The sequence below is a fragment of the Pseudophryne corroboree genome, chromosome 1, assembly GCF_028390025.1.
Source record: "Pseudophryne corroboree isolate aPseCor3 chromosome 1, aPseCor3.hap2, whole genome shotgun sequence".
Classification (NCBI taxonomy): Eukaryota; Metazoa; Chordata; class Amphibia; order Anura; family Myobatrachidae; genus Pseudophryne; species Pseudophryne corroboree.
The window spans coordinates 694,023,463-694,044,474 of record NC_086444.1 but is presented as its reverse complement, the minus strand read 5'-3'; the positions used below and the strand labels follow the sequence as shown (position 1 = coordinate 694,044,474).

The following is a 21,012-nucleotide window of genomic DNA, read 5'->3' as shown; positions in this document are numbered from 1 at the left end:
GGAAGGGGTTGGCTAGGCAATTATGCAAATCAACAATACAGACAGCAGATTGGTGGAAATGCTCAGATGACAAAATCCAAGATGGCTGCGCCCATGCAGACACTTGGAGGGAAGTTTGGTTTGTAATCCATGTGAGAATTGAAACAGTAATGGCGACGCCGGCCACAGGAGACAGGAGACGCCAGACTGACAAGCGCACATTTAACCACGCGGGCACAGCGGAGGCCGCGGCTGATGAAATCACCACTCTGACATTCTGCATGTGGAAACTCAGGAACAGCGGGATCCGGTCCTGGAACGCTGAGCCAGCCTTAGGAGGCATCTGAAGGGTAAGTAATGGCGTCCAGATACCCGGATCGTGACACATACGTTTGGTTTCGCCAGCGCCACACGGTCCCGGTGCTCAGATCAATCAGGCATGATGACCCTTCAGAGAGAGAGTGACCGGCTAGGCTGCTTTGGCTTTTATACATTTGGTCAAAACACAATACAATAGAAACTGTAACTTCTTCATCCATAGGTCAAAGGGTTGGTCGTTTACAGTACAGGAGGGGTCATAGGTTGATTTGAAAAGGTGGGCGATGTCCATTCTAGGTGTGATTGCAGTTGGTCTCCACTAGGTTCCCGCCGAATATCAGAATACAGTAAATACAGTATAATAGTAATATTCTGTTCCTGCGCATAATTATGCGCAGGAGCACGCTATCTTCTGCAAACTGCTACGGGAATGTTGCCCTTAAAATACCCTACAGTTGGATACCAAACACCACCTTACGGCAGAACAAGTACGCGGATGGAGGCCATCTGTGTGGTGTTTGTACGTGGTGTGTGTACTGTAAAATTTTCTGACTTCGACAATACAATCCTTAGATTTCTCTCACAGATGCAGCGAAAACGAAGATTAGCAACGATTATCTCACAAGTGTATGGGCACCATTACTGTTCTAACAAATGTCTTCATATGACCATTAATTGTACTAGTTCATTATGTACGGTGATTTGTAAAATGTCTACTTTGACCTCAGGTGGAGTGACGTTACTGATCATCTGCTTTCATGTGTGGTCACTTTCTCTCTGTTATAATACACTAAGCTGTTTGGATGTTTGCCTACTGCCATACATATGTAACCTCTTTCTTGCATATTGAATTGTGTATGGTTGATACCTGTGGTGCTTTAAACAATAAAAACATTTATTTAAAAAAAAAAAAAGATAGGAGTGTATTGCACCAGAATTTATCTTCATCATTGTCAAGACCGCTACAATAAAGTATATCAACCAATCATAAATGGTAAGCGGGTGCTGCCGCAGACTATATCAATCAATGGAAGCAATGAAAGAAAAGTCTGAATCTGGTGCACAAGTAGAAAATATGTCTAAAATTTACCCTTTATTAACCCATAATAAAATATTATCTATTAATAAATCTAACAGCGAAATATAGGTTTAAAAATTATAAAGTGTGTGAAAAGAAATACATTTATGTGAATTAAAAACTCAGCTGTGTACCTTCTTGTGTACATCTTTTCTATTAGTGTCATGATTCAATGCACCATTACCTATCCTATTTATCCTTCAATGGGAATACGGTCCTTGAGGGAAATATAATGGGAAGTTATCAGCAATTCAAATAGAATAATAGGTTATTCCATGGTATGTACTGTGTCAATATGCAGATAATTAGTCCATATATTTGCTATTATAGACACTGGAGCTCACACTCACTATAATGTGTCTTTAATAATAATTAAGTATAGACGCCGGAGATCCTCCTCCTTATGGTGTATCAAGTACAATCTTCAAAATATAATACATTGCCATCCATTTGGGATTGCTGATTATACTATAGAATTGTGTTGTTGTTGTTGTTGTTGTTGTTGTTGTTGTTGTTGTTGTTATTACATGGGTACTGGAGATATAACTCCCTATCATGTATCAAAATAGCATGCATTCTAAATATCTGAGCAGCATAGCTGAACCATAAATAATGATATGCTTATATATTTTTTAAGAATAGTAACAACCGGAACCATTCACTACATTCACTAATTGCTTACCAGTTTGGATAATATAATCGGTAATAATAGCTGCTGCTCAGATTCAGACAATGGGCCTAATTCAGAGTTGATCACAGCAGCAAATTTGTTAGCAGTTGGGCAAAACCATGTGCACTGCTTTGGGGAGAGGGGGGGGCAGATATAACCTGTGCAGAGAGTTAGATTTGGGTGGGGTGTGTTCAAACTGAAATCTAAATTGCAGTGTAAAAATAAAGCAGCCAGTATTTACCCTGCACAGAAACAAAATAACCCACCCAAATCTAACTCTCTCTGCAAATGTTATATCTGCCCCACCTGCAGTGCACATGGGCCCTCATTCCGAGTTGTTCGCTCGCAAGCTGCTTTTAGCAGCATTGCACACGCTAAGCCGCCGCCTATTGGGAGTGAATCTTAGCTTAGCAAAATTGCGAACTAAAGATTCTCAAAATTGCGAATAGAAATTTCTTAGCAGTTTCTGAGTAGCTCGACACTTACTCTGCCACTGCGATCAGTCCAGTTTCGTTCCTGGTTTGACGTCACAAACAAACCCAGCGTTCGCCCAGACACTCCCCCGTTTCTCCAGCCACTCCCGCGTTTTTCCCAGAAACGGCAGCGTTTTTTCACACACACCCATAAAACGGCCAGTTTCCGCACAGAAACACCCACTTCCTGTCAATCACATTACGATCACCAGAACGAAGAAAAAACCTCGTAATGCCGTGAGTAAAATACCAAACTTCTTAGCAAATTTACTTGGCGCAGTCGCAGTGCGAACATTGCGCATGCGCAATTAGCAGAAAATCGCTGCGATGCGAAGAAAATTACTGAGCGAACAACTCGGAATGACCACCATGGTTTTGCCAAACTGATAACAAATTTGCTGCTGCGATCAACTCTGAATTACCTCCTCTTTCCGTTGCTTCTCTATATACAGGTTGAGTATCCCATATCCATATATTCCGAAATACGGAATATTCCGAAATACGGACTTTTTTGAGTGAGAGTGAGATAGTGAAACCTTTGTTTTTTGATGTCTCAATGTACACAAACTTTGTTTAATACACAAAGTTATTAAAAAAATTGTATTAAATGACCTTCAGGCTGTGTGTATAAGGTGTATATGAAACATAAATGAGTTGTGTGAATGTACACACACTTTGCTTAATGTACAAAGTTATAAAAAATATTGGCTAAAATGACCTTCAGGCTGTGTGTATAAGGTGTATATGAAACATAAATGCATTCTGTGCTTAGACTTAGGTCCCATCACCATGATATCTCTCTATGGTATGCAATTATTCCAAAATACGGAAAAATCCCATATCCAAAGTACCTCTGGTCCCAAGCATTTTGGATAAGGAAGACTCAACCTGTATAAACATTGATTTGCTCTATAGAGTTCTATAATAAAAGATGCCTATGTTTTTTTTGCTATTTTTTTCCCAGTGTCCCATGTTGCTCATTATAATTCGTAATAAAACGGAGAGTGGGATATCCTTTTTTTCTGAATTATTGCAATCTGTTAATTTCTGAATATCGGTGTTTTCAATTTCCTCAAAAGCCTTATTTATTACATCAGTAGACTATATTTTACCTACAAATAGTTTCTTCATACCCTGTACCTTATGATGAATCCCTTAAACACAAATAAAATCTTGCTTGAATCCTTTTCGACCAACGTTACTTGTGATATCTATATATGAATTGCTATCTTTAGGCTTGGAGTAATTTTTCATACGTAATTGTCTATTTTTAATATAAATAAATCTAAAAAAATTAACTTCTTACTTGATATAACCTATCAAATTATAATGTAACTGCTGTATCTACAACATCCAACAACAGTTAATAATCATTCTTGTTCCCTTAGTATGGAAAGACAAAAAAGGGGTCTATTCATGAAGCAGTGTAAAGAGTGGAGAAGTGATCCTGTGGAGAAGTTGCCCACGGCAATCAATCAGCTGCTCTGTACAACTGTATAGTATGCAAATTATAAATGTTACTTCAATGTTGATTAGTTGCCATGGGCAACTTCTCCAGTGGCTCACTTCTCCACACTTTTCACTGCTTCATGAATGGACCCCAGTGTGAGTTCCCATAACAGTCAGTGGTGTAACTCCCAGGGATAGTGGAAGCTCTGGCCTCTGGGCTTCAGCTGTCTGGGGTGCACCAGGGAGGAAAGACCAAGGGGGCTGCTGAACTAGTACCGATCTTTCTCCGCTCAGGGGCAGATGTATTAAGCCTGGAGAATGATAAAGGAGTGATAAGTGGAAAGTGATAACGCACAAGCCAATCAGCTCCTAAATGTCATTTTTCTAACCCGTAATGATTGGCTGGTGCGTTATCACCTTCCACTTATCACTGCTTTATCACGTCCCCAGGCTTAATACATCTGCACCTATGTCACTGCTAACAAGCCCCCCTTGTAGCTCCCTTGAGCTTAAGAGTCCTGATATGTGTGTGACGGCAGCAGCAGCAGAGTGGGGAACATCTAAATGTGTGTATATAGTGTCCTACAGCTCTGCTGTTGTGTCTTAAGGGGGGTACTGATGGGGGAGATGTGTGCTGAGCGATCTTAACACAGACCGCTCAGCACACATCTCTCCCCCTGCTCAGCACAGCGCGATGTGCTGAGCGAGGGGGGCGGACGGACAGGAGGCCACTCACTTCACACAATGGTGAAGTGAGTGACCCGCTAGATTGAGACTGCATACAAGCTCAATCTAGCACTGGTGATAACGACACGTGGGGCTGCGCATCACTGTCGCTGGGGGGCATACACACGACAGATCCCTGGTTAAAATCTAAGCAATCTAGTCAGATTGCTTAGATTTTTAAACACGGCACTCTCTGTGTGTACCCCCCTTTAGATTGTATGATGAAAGACAGAAGACCAGAAGTGGTTTTAAGAAAGTGCACTAATATAAGTGTCATATCAAATCAGCACAGTCTCCTCATGCGTCCTAGTCACATTGTACTGTGGCTAAGACTAATTGTCGGCAAAACCAAATGCCCGACATTATTTGAGTTGCAATGGACCTGGCAGCACACTCACGCCAGGCATCTTGTGCTGCATGATGTTCTGAAGCTAGAGGAAGCATCTTTAGTTTGCTGTCACACAGCATTCGAAAAAGTTATGTTTTTCCTGTGCTTCATAAAAATGCTTGGCTTACAAATGGAGCAACGTGTTAAAAAGTTAAATCGAACAAAACGCCCCCTGAATCTTTCCGTATGCTAACCGAGGCTTACAGGGTAGACTGTATGTCATGTGCACATGTGTTTGAGTGGCACAAAAGATTTAGCGATGGTCGCAAGGATGTCGAAGATGATGAACGTCCCAGAAGGCCTTGCAAACCAAAGACAAACAAAAATTTTGAAAAAATGTAGAAAACTGTTAAAATTGACCATTGACTCAGCATCCGAATGACAGCAGAAATGGTAAACATAGACAAAGAAACTGTTAGGTAAGTTTTGCATCAAGATCTTAAGATGACAATATTTGTGCCAAGATGGTTCCAGGGTTGTCTTACTGATGAAGTATTAAATAGCATACAGCATGCAATTAAAACTGATTAATATAAGCTCTTTCAGATGGTGATAATAAAAGTCAGAACACTGGCGTCCCAGTGTGTTGGTGTATAAATATCCCGGAATGAATAATCACAGTCTCATTTTTCGCAACAGTAGAAAGATGCAACCTGTTATAGTTACCCATGTGCTGGTTCCTGTAATAAAGTGCAGTCAGGGTCCTTTGAGATGATAAAATACATGTGGTGCAGAAATGTATCGTCACATCACTGTTTAAGTGGCATTGAATGTCTGCCGCTTTCTTAGAACATGATACACGTCTCTACAGATATAGTGAGCGATGGTCACTGGCGGTGAGTGTGGCCGCCGCAAAGCTTTCTCCTGATGACGGGTGTTAGACCTCACAGCGGCCAGTAGTAGAGAGATCGTGTGGCAATGAACTGCAGCTGTGACGGGCCGTGAGCTGTGCTGGTTTAGCGGGTAACACCAAATGAAGAGCCGAGTAGCAGAGAGTGGGCGTCAACGCGTTTCGTCTCCTAGCAACCGGAGACTTCCTCAAGATGGACCACTCTCTGCTACTCGGCTCAGCTCACGGCCCGTCACAGCTGCAGTTCATTGCCGCATGATCTCTCTACTACTGGCCGGGTGAATTCCGTGTGACCTCCGCTGCGAGGCCTAACACCCGTCATCAGGAGAAAGCTTTGCGGCGGCCACACTCACCGCCAGTGACCATCGCGGTGAGTGTGGTTGCACCTTTCTACTGTTGCGAAAAATGAGACTGTGATTATTCATTGCGGGATATTTATACACCAACACACTGGGACGCCAGTGTTCTGACTTTTATCATCATCTGAAAGAGCTTATATTAATCAGTTTTAATTGCATGCTGTATGCTATTTAATACTCTACTAACTACAGCTTCTGTGTTAGAACGAGCTAATTGCTATTAACTGCATGTTGAATGTGTGTCATATATGTTGTTCTTAATAGATATTATATAAATTGATTTATTTATATTCAAGTCTCACTGAGTCAATCTCTCCCTATGACAGACTGAACATTTTTGTTTGATACAGTGTTTTCAAGCGCAGAGTATTCTTTCTTTAATAGTTTCTATTTGTTGCAACTTGGCAAGTTGCTTTTACTCAGCTGCTGAATAACACTTTCATGTATTAAGATATTTACTATTTTAGCGCCGGTCTCTTTCAATTGGTGACTTTTTGTCCCGATTTGTGTTTTGAAATTTTTTTGTCTTACTGATGAACATAAAGAAAACTGAAAGTTAATTTGTACAGACATTTTGATACAAATTAAGGGGTATATTCAATTGCGGTCGAACTGCCGAAAATGTCGAAAAACGGGTCATTTTCGACACAAAAAACCTGTCGAATTTGATTCGACAATTCAATACAGTACTTTTCGTCAAAAAACCTGCCGTTTCATTTTCAACTTTTTGCAATTCTAAATTTTTTCAATTCGACATGTCTGCAATGTTAAAAATGCGGCTTTTCGACAAAAGTATATTCAATTGAAGAAAGTCGATTCGACAACAGTGCTTTTCGACAGTCATTTCGTCAATTTCATTCCGCCTCATTTTTCTGTCATGATCTAATATTTTTTTTAAAAAACATGTATTTTTTGGTGCTTTTTTATTGCTAATAGCATATCTATTTATATTTGAAGGTATTATCTACTTGGTTTGTCTATTTAGGAGCCACAAGTATTATTTGATCGATTTTTTAAAAGAATATATTTTTTTTTTACTAACTACAATAATATGGAGAGATCAGTGCATGTTTTTCAGTTGGAAGGGGTGTGAAATGGTTAAAAATCCTGAAAAAAATGTGTGGGGTCCCCCCTCCTAAGCATAACCAGCCTCAGGCTCTTTGAGCCGGTCCTGGTTGTAAAAATACGGGGGGGGGGGGGATGACCGGGGTTCCCCCGTATTTTAACAACCAGCACCGGGCTCTGCGCCTGGTCCTGGTGTAAAAAATACAGGGGACAAAAGATGTAGGGGTCCCCCATATTTTTCACACCAGCACCAGGCTCCACTAGCCAGAGAGATAATGCCACAGCCGGGGGACACTTTTATACCGATCCCTGCGACCGTGGAATTAAATCCCCAACTAGTCACCCCTGGCCGGGGTAGCCTGGAGTAGTGGGGACCCCTTAAATCAAGGGGTCTCCCCCTCCAGCCACCCAAGGGCCAGGGGTGAAGCCCGAGGCTGTCCCCCCCATCCAAGGGCGGCGGATGGGGGGCTGATAGCCTTCTGTGTAAAAAAAAAAGAATATTGTTTTTTGTAGCAGAACTATAAGTCCCAGCAAGCCTCCCCCGCAAGCTGGTACTCGGAGAACTACAAGTACTAGCATGCAGGGGGAAAACGGGCCCGCTGGTACCTATAGTTCTACTACAAAAAATACCCAAATAAAAACAATACACACACCGTGACAGTACAACCTTATTACATACATGCACACCAAAATACATACATACTTACCTATGTCGACACGAAGAGTCGGTCCCCTTCTCCACGTAGAATCCACGGGGTACCTGTAAATAAAATTATACTCACAACAATCTAGTGTAGATCGGTCCCCTTCTGTTTGTAATCCACATACTTGGCAAAATAGAAAAATGAAAAACACGATCCACGCACTGAAAGGGGTCCCCGATTGGCGGGACCCCCCATGACTGCTGTCAAAGAGGTTCCCTTCAGCCAATCAGGGAGCGCCACGTCATGGCACTCTCCTGATTGACAGCTCAGACGCGCACAGCCAGTCAGGCGGCGCACTCGAGATACAATGTAGCGCATAGGCGCTCCATTATATCCAATGGTGGGAACTTTGCGGTCAGCGGTAGACCGCGAGGTTATGTGGGGTCACTCTTGTGGGGTCACTCAAAGAGCCGAGGCTGTTTATGCTTAGGAGGGGGGACCCCATGCATTTTTTTTCAGGATTTATTGAACACTTGTGCCGTCCATGAAGTTGAATCCAGGCCGCCCACTATTCGTCAATTGGTCCGTTTTTCGACAGCGGGACTGTTGAATCCGTTATTTATTGAATATGTTGAATTCGGGTCCCGGCAGGAGGATTTCGCCTGTCGAAATGTGTCGAATCCAAAAACGGTATACCCATAAAGGTGATACGCATTTTTTAGATACAGTTATTACCTGTAATGAAACATGAATCTTCCAGTACAATCCTGAAACAAAATGCCAGTCCGTACACTAGAAAACACCATCATCACCAATAATGAAGAAAGCACATTGAAGCATACTTTCTGTTTCTACTCCAAGGGCCTGTATGAACTTATACCCCTGATCACAGTCCTCACATTTTACTGATAAAACTGCCCCATAAACTAAAATAAATTATTCTTTAATAACAAAAGTTGCACCTTTTTATTTAAACTTTCATATTTTCATTCATCAAGCCTTGGTCTACAAAATACTGTACCACCTTCAAACTCAAATGATAGTTTATAATGGTGTTGAGGTATCTTATTTCCATGGTAGCAAACATACACCATCTCCCACTTTATTAAATTATATTTATTAAAGATGTAAGAAGTCCACAGGATAACATTGGGATATGCCGGCGCGACAGCGGAAATGGCACCAAATAGTCACGAGCTTTCTGGTCTCCAAGGATGCATCAGGCTCATCCATATAATTCCGCCCACTGACTCAGTCAAACCAGTTTTTTGTTTGGTGCGTCAGGAGCCAGACCATGGTCACAGGGCTGCTGTTAAGGCAGCCCTAAGCTTTTATTATTTTATTTTTATAGTCTTACTATGTTTTTCTCTTAACAGCGTCTTAAACGCATGCTAGAGAGAGTCGCTCCAACAACTCTCCACCGGGTCGCAACAATGCTTACCTCCGGGTACTAGTGCTGTCTCGACGGGCGTCTCTGTCGGATGTTCTAGCAGGTCCGGCAGATGTTACCAGGCTGTGGCCGGGGCATGGGGAGAAGCTAAGGCATCGGTTCCACTTACTAGGGGAATTCGGACACAGCCGCACTGTATTGGAGGAGACTACAGTGTTGACGCGCCGCCACTCTTAAGTGCTCCAGCGCTATGCTTTAGGGATCATGGACTAGGTTGAGGCCGCGATCCCTGGAGTTTATGTCAGCAGGGGGAGTCAGACGCTCTCCTGGTCGCCCCTCCCCCCAGTTCATGACCAGTTTCCGTGCGTCTCCCGTCCATGAACTGATGACCTCACTTCCGTCTCAGACGCTACCACGAGGGTACTCGGTCGCAGCTTAGGTGCTGCGGTTGTGTACACTAGAGTTGCCGTCGAGACCAGGTCGCAAACAGGAGCGTCTGCATACATTCATCGTTCGCTGAGCGTCTGTGTCCGTTAATGAGCGTCTGTGTCTCTTATCAGTTACCGGAGCGGCAGTGTACACTAGTAGCATCTGAATCCACTCTGCGTCTTTCGAGCGTATTGATAGATCCTGGAAGTGGGGTGAGTCTCCCTGTATCCCACTCTACTGAGTAAGGGTTATACAGTACTAAGATTCTATGAATAGTTAATGCTGGTACACAATGCATATGAGGCCTGTACAGTACTGTTGTTTTCTGCATAACATGTGTGAAAATGGTAATAGCTGTTTAAAAACAGAAGTGCAGTAATTGTACTCCTACATACTGGAGAAGTATTTTGTGGTTGATTATATTCTCATATGACAATGTCTAATAATTAACATGTGACTGACTACTAGTGTGATTGCTGACTTTTATATGTTTGTCAGTATTGTGTTCTGAACCTCAATTCAGGTGCTCGGGTTGTGGTCAGATTGATATCACTATTATATTTATATAAGTGATCTCAGTCACAGAGAGTGTAGTGTATTGTATAAACAGATTATTTACCATGTCTATGAGCAGCAAAAGTGACGAGGAGACTTTATCAAGGACTCCTATACCATTAACATGTCTATCTTGTAAAGTGGTGGTGTTAGCACAGTATCTAACTTATGACGGGTTATGTGCAAACTATTGTGCGTATCAGCAAAATAAAAGACAGGTTAAGCAACCAGTAGATCCACCATGGGGTGTGTTTGCACAGACGTTGTCTACAATAGCTGACAGATTAGCACCTGTGGTGCCACACCTGGGAGTAGGATACACTATTAACCATTACATGCAGCTCCCTTCTTGTGGGTTAATTCCAGCAGCTTCAACAAGTAAGCAGGCTGGTGAAGCCAGGGTAGATACATCTATGTTACAGACTACACAAGACGATACAACAGATGAGGATACTATGTATTCAAATTCCCCATATGACGAGCAGTCGGAGGGTTTCAGCTCAGAGGATATAGCTGAGCTTATTAATGCCATGAAGGCTGTTCTGTCTCTGGAAGAATCAGCCAAAGCAATAACAAAATCTAAAGCACCTGTGTTTAAATGTTCAAAAGCAGTTAGGATTGAGTTTCCAGGGTCAGAAGATCTGACGGAAATTATGGAGCAACCTTGGGCTACACCCAATAAAAAGTACAGAATTCCGAAAAAGTGGGATTCTTACTATCCTTTTCCGGCTGAGGACTGTTCTAAAAGAGAAGTTCCTCCTAAAGTAGATGCACATGTCGTGCGACTTGTGCGAAAAATTATTTACCATTACCCTCTACCTCATTGAATGATGTCACAGATAGAAGAGTAGATGGTTTTTTGAAAAACATTTTTTCTTTGTCAGGGGCTGTTGTAAGGCCAGCTATGGCCTCGGCCTGGATGGCAAAAGCAATAACAGAATGGGCGGAGGAACTAGAGAGTGGCCTCTCCGCACCTACCAGGAAGCAGGAGTCTCATCTAGGCCATATAAAACAAGCTGCGCAGTATTTGGAAGAAGCAGCAATCAGCAATTGATATGGGTACAATTGCTTCTAAAGCATTAGCCTTAACAGTAGCTGCTCGTAGAGCAATTTGGCTACGTACTTGGAAAGCGGATGCAGAATCCAAGAGAACGCTGTGGAAGCGTTGCCTTTCGCGGGTAATATTCTGTTCGGAAAGCAATTGACAGATATTCTGGAATCGGAAGCTGAATCCAAAAAGGTCAAGTTTTCTGCTAGTTATAACCCTAAACCGAGGGGTTCAAAATTTCGGCCATTTTGATGGCAAGGTAGAGCAAAAGGAAAGGATGATTCTAACCAACCCCAGTACAATAAATCAGCTAGGGGTTGGAAGCAATGGGCCAATAGACGGCCAGCTTCCAAACCAGAACAGAAGCCATCAGTTTGAGAGTGCGGGCCTCCGTCTGGAGGATTCCAGGGTTGGGGGCCGACTCCTTAACTTTGCACATATATGGCATCAGTCGACAACAGATGCTTGGGTGCAGAAGGTGGTATCTCTCGGTTATGGTTTTCCTTTCAAGAAGCAGCCTCCTCAAAGGTTTTTTTGCACCAGTCCGTCTCGTATAGAGTCGAAGGCCAGAGCTCTGCAAGAAGCAGTTCAGAAATTGCTTCAGTCTGGGGTAATTATCCCAGTACACCTGACACAAAGGGGACGGGGGTTTTACTCCAACCTATTTTTGATTCAGAAGCCAAATGGATCATTCCGACCAATTCTCAATCTCAAGAAGTTAAACTAATACGTTTGGGTTCCAAAGTTTCACATGGAGACATTATGCTCCATAGTTTTGGCCATGGAACCAGGAGATTACATGGTATCTCTGGATGTACAGGATGCTTACCTGCATGTGCCCATAGCACGGTCCCATCAGTGTTACCTCAGGTTTGCCATCCTCCAGCAACATGTTCAGTTCCAGGCTAGCAACAGCCCCCAGGGTATTTACCAAAATTATGGCGGTTATGGCAGCTTATCTCCGCAAACAGGGGATAAGAATTTTTCCATAACTCGACGATCTTTTAATCCTGGCTTAATCCCAGGAGTTACTCTTGGGTCATCTCCAACAGACAATAGCTTGTCTACAGAGACACGGTTGGCTCATAAATTGGGAAAAGTCGTCTCTGAGTCCATCACAACGGATGGTTCACTTGGGGGCCATATTGGATTCAAGTCTACAAAGGCTAATCTTACCTGGGAAAAAGATATCCAAGGTGCAGGTAATGACTCAGGAATTATTGCACAGTCAGACAGTATCAGTCCATGCAGCAATGCGAGTGATGGGTCTGATGGTGTCAACATTCGACATGGTGGAATATGCACAATTCCACTCCAGACCCCTACAGCACCTCATTCTAACCAGATGGAATGGAAAACATCAGACAATAAAAAGACAGATGATAAAGCTTCCAGTAAACGTAAAAAGGTCACTAGCCTGGTGGTTACAGACAGACCTTCTAGACAAGGGGAGACCCTTTTGGATAGCAGATTGGCAAGTAATGACAACGGATGCCAGCCTTCAAGGCTGGGGAGCAGTATTCGAAAATTTCTGGTTCCAGGGAAAATGGACCACAAGGGAAAGTTGCCTGCCAATAAATCTGTTGGAGATAAGGGCGATATATATGGCTCTGGTCCAGGCAAAGGACATTCTGCAAGGAAGACCAGTCCAGATCCGTTCAGACAATGCAACAGCAGTAGCGTACCTCAACCATCAGGGAGGAACTTACAGCAAAAGATTGATGGAGGAAGTAACTCGCATACTAAGATGGGCAGAACTCCATCTTCCGGCATTGTCCGCAGTGTTTGTGCCAGGAGTGCTGAACTGGGAAGCGGACTTTCTCAGTCGACACACCATTGAGGAGACCAAATGGGCGTTACACCTGGAAGTATTTCAAACTCTAGTAAACAGATGGGGTCTGCCAGAGATAGATCTCATAGCATCCCATTGGAACAACAAAGTTCCGGCATATGGGTCAGGAACAAGGGATCCCGGGGGTGATCCTTGTAGACGCACTGTCAGTGAAAACAGGATTTTGATACCTACCGGTAAATCCTTTTCTCCTAGTCCGTAGAGGATGCTGGGGTCCACTTCATGACCATGGGATATAGACGGTTCCGCAGAAGCCATGGGCACTCTTAAGACTTTTCAATGGGTGTGAACTGGCTCCTCCCTCTATGCCCCTCCTCCAGACCTCAGTTATAGGAACTGTGCCCAGGGAGACAGACATTTCGAGGAAAGGATTTACTTTAAACTAGTGGTGAGATACATATCAGCTCACACCTCAACCATGCCGCACAACATGGCATTCAACAGAACACACGCCAACAGGCATGAACCAATTACAGCAACATGCTGAAACTAATATAACACAACTTGTGTAACTCTAATAACAAAACTGCAGGTAAAGTACGCACTGGGACGGGTGCCCAGCATCCTCTACGGACTAAGAGAAAAGGATTTACCGGTAGGATGCCGGGGTCCACTTCATGACCATGGGGTTTATACCAAAGCGCCAGTACGGGCGGGAGAGTGCGGATGACCCTGCAGCACCGATTGATCGAACTTGAGGTCCTCATCGGCCAAGGTGTCAAACTTGTAGAATTTTGCAAATGTGTTTGACCCTGACCAAGTAGCTGCTCAGCAAAGTTGTAATGTCGAGACACCCCTGGCAGCCGCCCAGGAGGTGCCAACCTTCCTAGTAGAACTGGCCTTCACCGACATTGGTAACGGCAATCCAGCCGTAGAATGAGCTTGCTGAATCGTACCTCTGATCCAGCACGCAATAGTCTGCTTGGAAGCAGGACACCCAATCTAGTTGGGAGCATACAGGACAAACAAAACCTATGTTTTCCGTATTCGAGCTGTTCTAGCGACATAATTCTTCAAAGCTCTAACCACATCTAGAGACTTTGACTCAGTGAACGTGTCAGTAGCAACTGGCACCGCAATAGGTTGGTTTATGTGGAAAGAGGAAACCACCTTTGGAAGAAAATGTTGACGAGTTCTCAACTCTGCCCTATCTTCATGGAAGATCAGGTAAGGGCTCTTGTGGGACAAGGCCCCCAATTCAGACACCCACCTTGCGGATGCCAACGCCAAAAGCATCACAACTTTCCAAGTGAGAAACTTCAACTCTATTTCTTGTAGAGGCTCAAACCAACCCGATTCTGGAAAGGAGGCCAATTGTTTTTAAAAGAAAACTGATAAGGCTGAAATCTGGACCTTGATTGACCCCAATCTAAGGCCCGCATCCACACCAGCCTGCAGAAAACGTCCCAACTCAAACTCTTCCATACGAGCCTTCTTGTATTCACACCAAGACACATATTTTCTCCAAATACGGTGATAATGTTTAGCCGTTACTTCTTTCCTGGCCTGAATAAGAGTGGGGATGACTTCCTTGGGAATACCCTTTCGGGCTAGGATCCGACGCGCAACAGCCATGCCGTCAAACGTAGCCGCAGTAAGTCTTGATACACACACGGCCCCTGCTGTAGTAGGTCCTCTCGAGGAGGAAGAGGCCGAGGATCTTCTATGAGCAAATCCTGAAGATTTGGATACCAAGCCCTCCTTGGCCAGTCTAGGGCAATGAAGATTGCTCAAACTCTTGTTCTTATTATTATTTTGAGAACTTTTGGAATCAGTGGAAGTGGAGGGAAAACATATACCGACCAAAACACCCACTGGGTCACCAGTACATCCACTGCTATTGCTTGTGGGTCTCTTGACCTGGAACAATATCTCTGAAGTTTCTTGTTTAGACGAGATGCCATCATGTCTACTTGAGGAACTCCCCAAAGACTTGTCACCTCTGCGAAGACTTCTTGGTGGAGGACCCACTCTCCTGGATGGAGATCGTGTCTGCTGAGGAAGTCTTCTTCCCAGTTGTCCACTCCCAGAATTAAAATTTCTGACAGAGCTCTAACATGTCTTTCTGCCCAGAGGAGAATCCTTGTCACCTCTGCCATTGCCGCTCTGCTTTTCGTTCCGCCTTGCCTGTTTATGTACGCGACTGCTGTTACATTGTCCGACTGGATCTACACGGTATCTTGAAGATGTACCGCTTGTAGAAGGCCGTTGTAAATGGCTCTCAATTCCAGAACGTTTATGTGAAGGCAGGCTTCCTGACTTGACCATTTTCCTTGGAAGCTTTCCCCCTGTGTGACAGCTCTCCAGCCTCTGAGACTTGCCTCTGTGGTTATTAGGACCCAGTCGTGAATCCCAAACCTGCGTCCCTCTAGTAGGTGAGAACTGTGTAGCCACCACAGGAGCAAAATCCTGGCTTTGGGGGACATGATTATTTTCCGGTGTATGTGTAGGTGGGATCCGGACCACTTGTCCAACAGGTCCCACTGGAATACTCTGGCATGAATTCGGCCAAACTGTATGGCCTCATAGGCCGCTACCATTTTCCCCAACAACCGAATGCATTGATGACACGCTTGTTGGTTTCAATATTAGTTTGACCATTTTCTGGATTTCCAGAGCCTTTTCCACTGGAAGAAAAACTCTCCGTACTTCTGTGTCCAGAATCATCCCTAAAAAGGACAATCTTGTCGTTGGTTCCAACTGCGACTTTGTAAAATTCATGATCCAACCGTGTTGTTGGAGTATTGACAGGGATAGTGCGATGTTCTGCACCAAATGTTCCCTGGATCTCGCTTTTATCAGGAGATCATCCAGATAAGGAATTATATTGACTCCTTTTTAACAAAGGAGGACCGTCATCTCCGCCATCACCTTGGTGAATACCCTCGGTGCCGTGGAGAGTTCGAACGGCAACGTCTGAAACTGGTAATGGCAATCCTGTACTGCGAATCTCAGATAAGCTTGGTGAGGAGGATGAATGGGAACATGCAAGTAAGCATCTTTTATGTCTACTGACACCATGTAGTCCCCCTCCTCCAGATTGGAAATCACTGCCCTCAGTGATTCCGTTTTGAACTTGAATCGTTTCAAGTAGAGATTCAGATTTTTCAGGTTTAGGATCGGTCTGACCGAGCCGTCCGGCTTCGGAACTACAAATAGCTTGAATAAAACCACTCCACTTGTTGTGACAAAGGTACCAGGACTATGACCTGATCCTGGCATAATTTTTGGATTGCCGCTGTTACTGCCTCTCTTCCCGGAAGAGAAGCTGGCAAGGTCGATTTGAAAAATCGGCATGGGGGGACATCTTGAAACTCTAGTTTGTACCCATGGGACACTATTTGTAAGACCCATTGGTCCAGGCCAGACTGAATCCAGATTTGGTTGAAAAGTATCAGACGTGCTCCCACCCGAGCGGACTCCCGCAAGGGAGCCCCAGCGTTATGCTGCAGATTTGGCAGAAGCAGGGGTGGCTTCTGCTCCTGCGATCCGGGAGACGCTGCGGATATCTTTCCTTTTCCCCTTCCCCTACCTGCAAAAAAAGGGGAGACCTTTGGCCTTTTTGTATTTGTTGGGCCGAAAGGACTGTATGTGAGAGTGATGTGTAATTTTTGCCAGACTAGGAGCATAAGGCAAGAATGTCGACTTACCTGCGGTAGCCGCCGAGACTAACGCATCCAGCCCATCACCAAACAAGACCTCACCTTTATACAGGAGAGCCTCCATATTTCTTTTGGAATCTGCATCTGCATTCCACTGGCGAATCCACAACGCCCTCCGAGCCGATACTGCCATGGTAGCAGTTCTTGATCCCAAGAAACCAATATATTTCATGGATTCTAGTACGTACGCAGCAGCGTCTTTGATATGTTAGGAGTATCTCGTCTCCATCTATTGTGTCAATGTCTAATGACAAGTTTTCTGACCACTTTTCAATAGCACTACTCACCCAATCACAGACAAAGGTAGGCCTGAGTAGTGTCCCATTGGCCACATCAATAGATCACCTCACTCACTTGCGGTCTGTCAGCTCCTTAAGCGAAGCCATTCCAGGCGCAGGGAGAAACACCTTTTCTCTTTTATGACAGGGCCCTGTCTAAAATGCGGGGTGACTCCCACCTTTTTTGGAAAAAGGTAAGCTGCCTGAATTCCTTTTGGGAAACTGAAATTTCTTTTCAGGTTAAATCAGACCTGAGGTGGAGGGAAAATTACATTACTTCTTTACTAAAGTAAACCCTCTCCTAGTGGTAAAAGAGGGGGCTTCGTAACTTCTAACACCTCCTTTATAGCTAAAACATGTTTTGAATGCTTTTTTTTGCTAACTTAGGACCTATTCCCCTGGAATCATTAGTGTCGACACAGGAATCAGAGTCCGTGGCCAAAATTTACTAAGAATTCGAGTTTGTCCGATTTGTGTTTTTTTTTCTGAGTCCCAATCCGGGAATTCACTAAGCACCAATCTCGGCAGTGTTTGGACTATTCGTAATGGTTTGATTATCAAAGTTCAGAAATACGAATGAATAGACCATCGGTCAAACACGGCTGTTATTTCATACAATACGGGCATTCACTATTCATTCGTATTTGGGTGTTAGTCTCTGAGTGCTCAAGAGCGGGTCTGTTTTTTTTCGATTCGTTAAAAAAAGCAGCAAAAAATAGACCTGCTTTTTCCAGTCGAGTTTGGGTAACCATGCACGGATCAGTGAGATCTGTGCATGGTTATCTATGGGAAAGGGTCTGTTTAGTGTTAAAACAGAAAAAAAAATTGCGTGGGGTCCCCCCTCCTAAGCATAACCAGCCTCGGGCTCTTTGAGCCGGTCCTGGTGGTCAAAATATGGAGAAAAAAATGACAGGGGTTCCCCCATATTTCATCAACCAGCACCGGGCTCTGCGCCTGGTCCTGGTTCCAAAAATACGGGGGACAAAAAGCGTAGGGGTCCCCCATATTTTTGAAACCAGCACCGGGCTCCACTAGCGAGGTACATAATGCCACAGCCGGGGGACACTTTTATACTGGTCCTGCGGCCCTGGCATTACATATCCAACTAGTCACCCCTGGCCAGGGTACCCTGGAGGAGTGGGAACCCCTTAAATCAAGGGGTCCCCCCATCCAGCCACCCAAGGGACAGGGGTGAAGCCCGAGGCTGTCCCCCCATCCAAGGGCGGCGGATGGGGGGCTGATTGCCATGTGTAAAAAATGTGAATATTGTTTTTAGTTTTTAGTAGCAGTACTACAAGTCCCAGCAAGCCTCCCCCGCAAGCTGGTACTTGGAGAACCACAAGTACCAGCATGCGGTTGAAAACCTGGCCCGCTGGTACCTGTAGTACTACTACTAAAAAAATACCCCCAAAAAAACAGGACACACACACCGTGAAAGTATAAGTTTATTACATACATGCACACCTCCATACATACATACTTACCTATGTTCCCACGAGGCTCGGTCCTCTTCTCCATGTAGAATCCTTGGGGGACCTGTGAAAAAAATTATACTCACATAATCGAGTGTAGATTGTGTCCAAAGTATAATCCACGTACTTGGCAAAACAAAAAACGGAAACCCGACCACGCACTGAAAGGGGTCCCATGTTTACACATGGGACCCCTTTCTCCGACTGCCAGGACCCCCCCTGACTCCTGCCAAAGAGGGTCCCTTCAGCCAATCAGGGAGCGCCACGTCGTGGCACTCTCCTGATTGGCTGTGTGCTCCTGTAGTGTCTGTGAGGCAGCACACGGCACAGATACAATGTAGCGCCTATGCGCTCCATTGTAGCCAATGGTGGGAACTTTGTGGTCAGCGATGAGGTTACTTTCGGTCAACCGCTGAGGGGTGACTAGTTGGGTATGTAATGCCAGGGCCGCCGGCTGTGGCATTATGCACCTGGCTAGTGGAGCCCGGTGCTGGTTTCAAAAATACGGGGGACCCCTACGCTTTTTGTCCCCCGTATTTTTGGAACCAGGACCAGGCGCAGAGCCCGGTGCTGGTTAATGAAATATGGGGGAACCCCTGTAATTTTTTTCTCCTTATTTTGTAAACCAGGACCGGCTCAAAGAGCCCGAGGCTGGTTGTGCTTAGGAGGGGGGACCCCACGCAATTTTTTTCGGATTTTTTACTACTTAAAACACCTTTTTAAGGTACACAATGAAGCCCTGCACGGATCTCACAGATCCGGCCGGGATTCCTTGTGTTTTGTCAGGCAGTGTTTTACTCATCACTCCCGTAAAACACTGCCTAACATTACGAATCACATCGACATCGGAAAATACGAATTGGGAAAAGTCGGCAGCTTAGTGAATGATCGTATCAGGATTCAAAAAGTTGCAGTAAAATGCACCCGATACCATTCGAGTTCAAACACCCTTCAAAATGGCAAAAACACGAATCTTGTAAATATACCCCCGTGTTGGTATCAGTTTGTACTACTTGTGAAATTTGTATGTGACCCAGAAAGGTCCCTGTGGATGAAAGGCAGAACTATTAAAAATCACATCTTCAACAGATTATTTTCATTTTCTGTATGAGATTCAGTCCAACCTCTTACTGATATGATTAACACTATTCATGTAACCTTTCACTCAGTCAGGCTCTTGATGTCATATTACACCTCTATGTCCCTAACATGTCTCCACAGAGTTCCCTGCCACAGACATGTCACACACGTGCACAACCACACCAGACACTACGGGACTTATAGGGGACAGACCCACAGTAAAATCTTAAAAACTGGAGAGAAAGAAAGCTCTTGTGTGGGCGCACTCTTGAAAAAAGAAAGAAGAGAAAATTCTTCAGATATAAGTTGAAGAGATATTTAAAACATATGTTTATTTAGCAATTAATTAAAAAATTAATAGTATCCCACTGTGATCAAAAGAACAAGGTTTTTTATTTTTTATTGTTGGTTATACCAAATGAGAAAAGATATGTGAAAAGAAATGGAATGTTCTGGTCTGAATAATCACACGAGACGGATTAGAAAGGTTGCAGACACCTGATAGTCTGACAACCGCTTCTCCTGACCAGCACAGAAATTCTGTGTTAATAAGACCAAACAGGGAGATCCAATTCTATGTCTTTGAAAGACCACTGAAGGGGTCAATACTGGACAAATTACTGGTCACCTGTTGTACCTATAGCACAAATTTGTCAACATATCTTACACATTCCTGAAAGTTTTTTAATAGTCAACGTGAAATTGGAAAGAAAAGAAGGGAGAAGCAATAGAAAAGGAAACAAAAATGGGTATGAAGATGGGAAAAAAAAGGGAAGGAGTGAATAATGGTGATACTGCTGTTGGTGTCCACCCTTCAAATGAAGGGGAATAGTGTCCTTCTCTACAACACCAGGTATTCCCAGGAAGTCTCCTCTCAGGTACTGACCTGGCCCAACGCTGTTTGGCTTCCAAGATCGGACGAGATCGGGCATTAACAGCGTGGTATGATTGTAGAGAGGCTATCTACCAATGAGAGTGCACCTATGTAAGAGAGGTGAGAAAGAAAATTGATAGGAAAGGATACGGTCTGATTAGTATGTGGATCTGCTTTCCACGTTAGGCAAGGTGATTTATTTACCACATCGTATCGTGATACACCCTGGATCGTGGATGAGAGTCCACTGAAAGGGGATGGGCCAGTGAGAATGGGAAAAAAACAAAGAAAAAAGGAAGAAAAGGGAAAAAGAAAGGGAAGAGGAAAAAAGGATGTGAAGTACTGGAGAAATATGATGTATGCCAGTCAAATT

General features: G+C 44.1%; 1 pseudogene; it reads right to left on the bottom strand.

Annotated features, from left to right (window-relative positions):
- Positions 1-20,603: 20,603 nt before the first annotated feature.
- On the bottom strand, positions 20,604-20,721 carry LOC134953378 (5S ribosomal RNA; annotated as a pseudogene).
- Between the last annotated feature and the right edge of the window lie 291 nt (positions 20,722-21,012).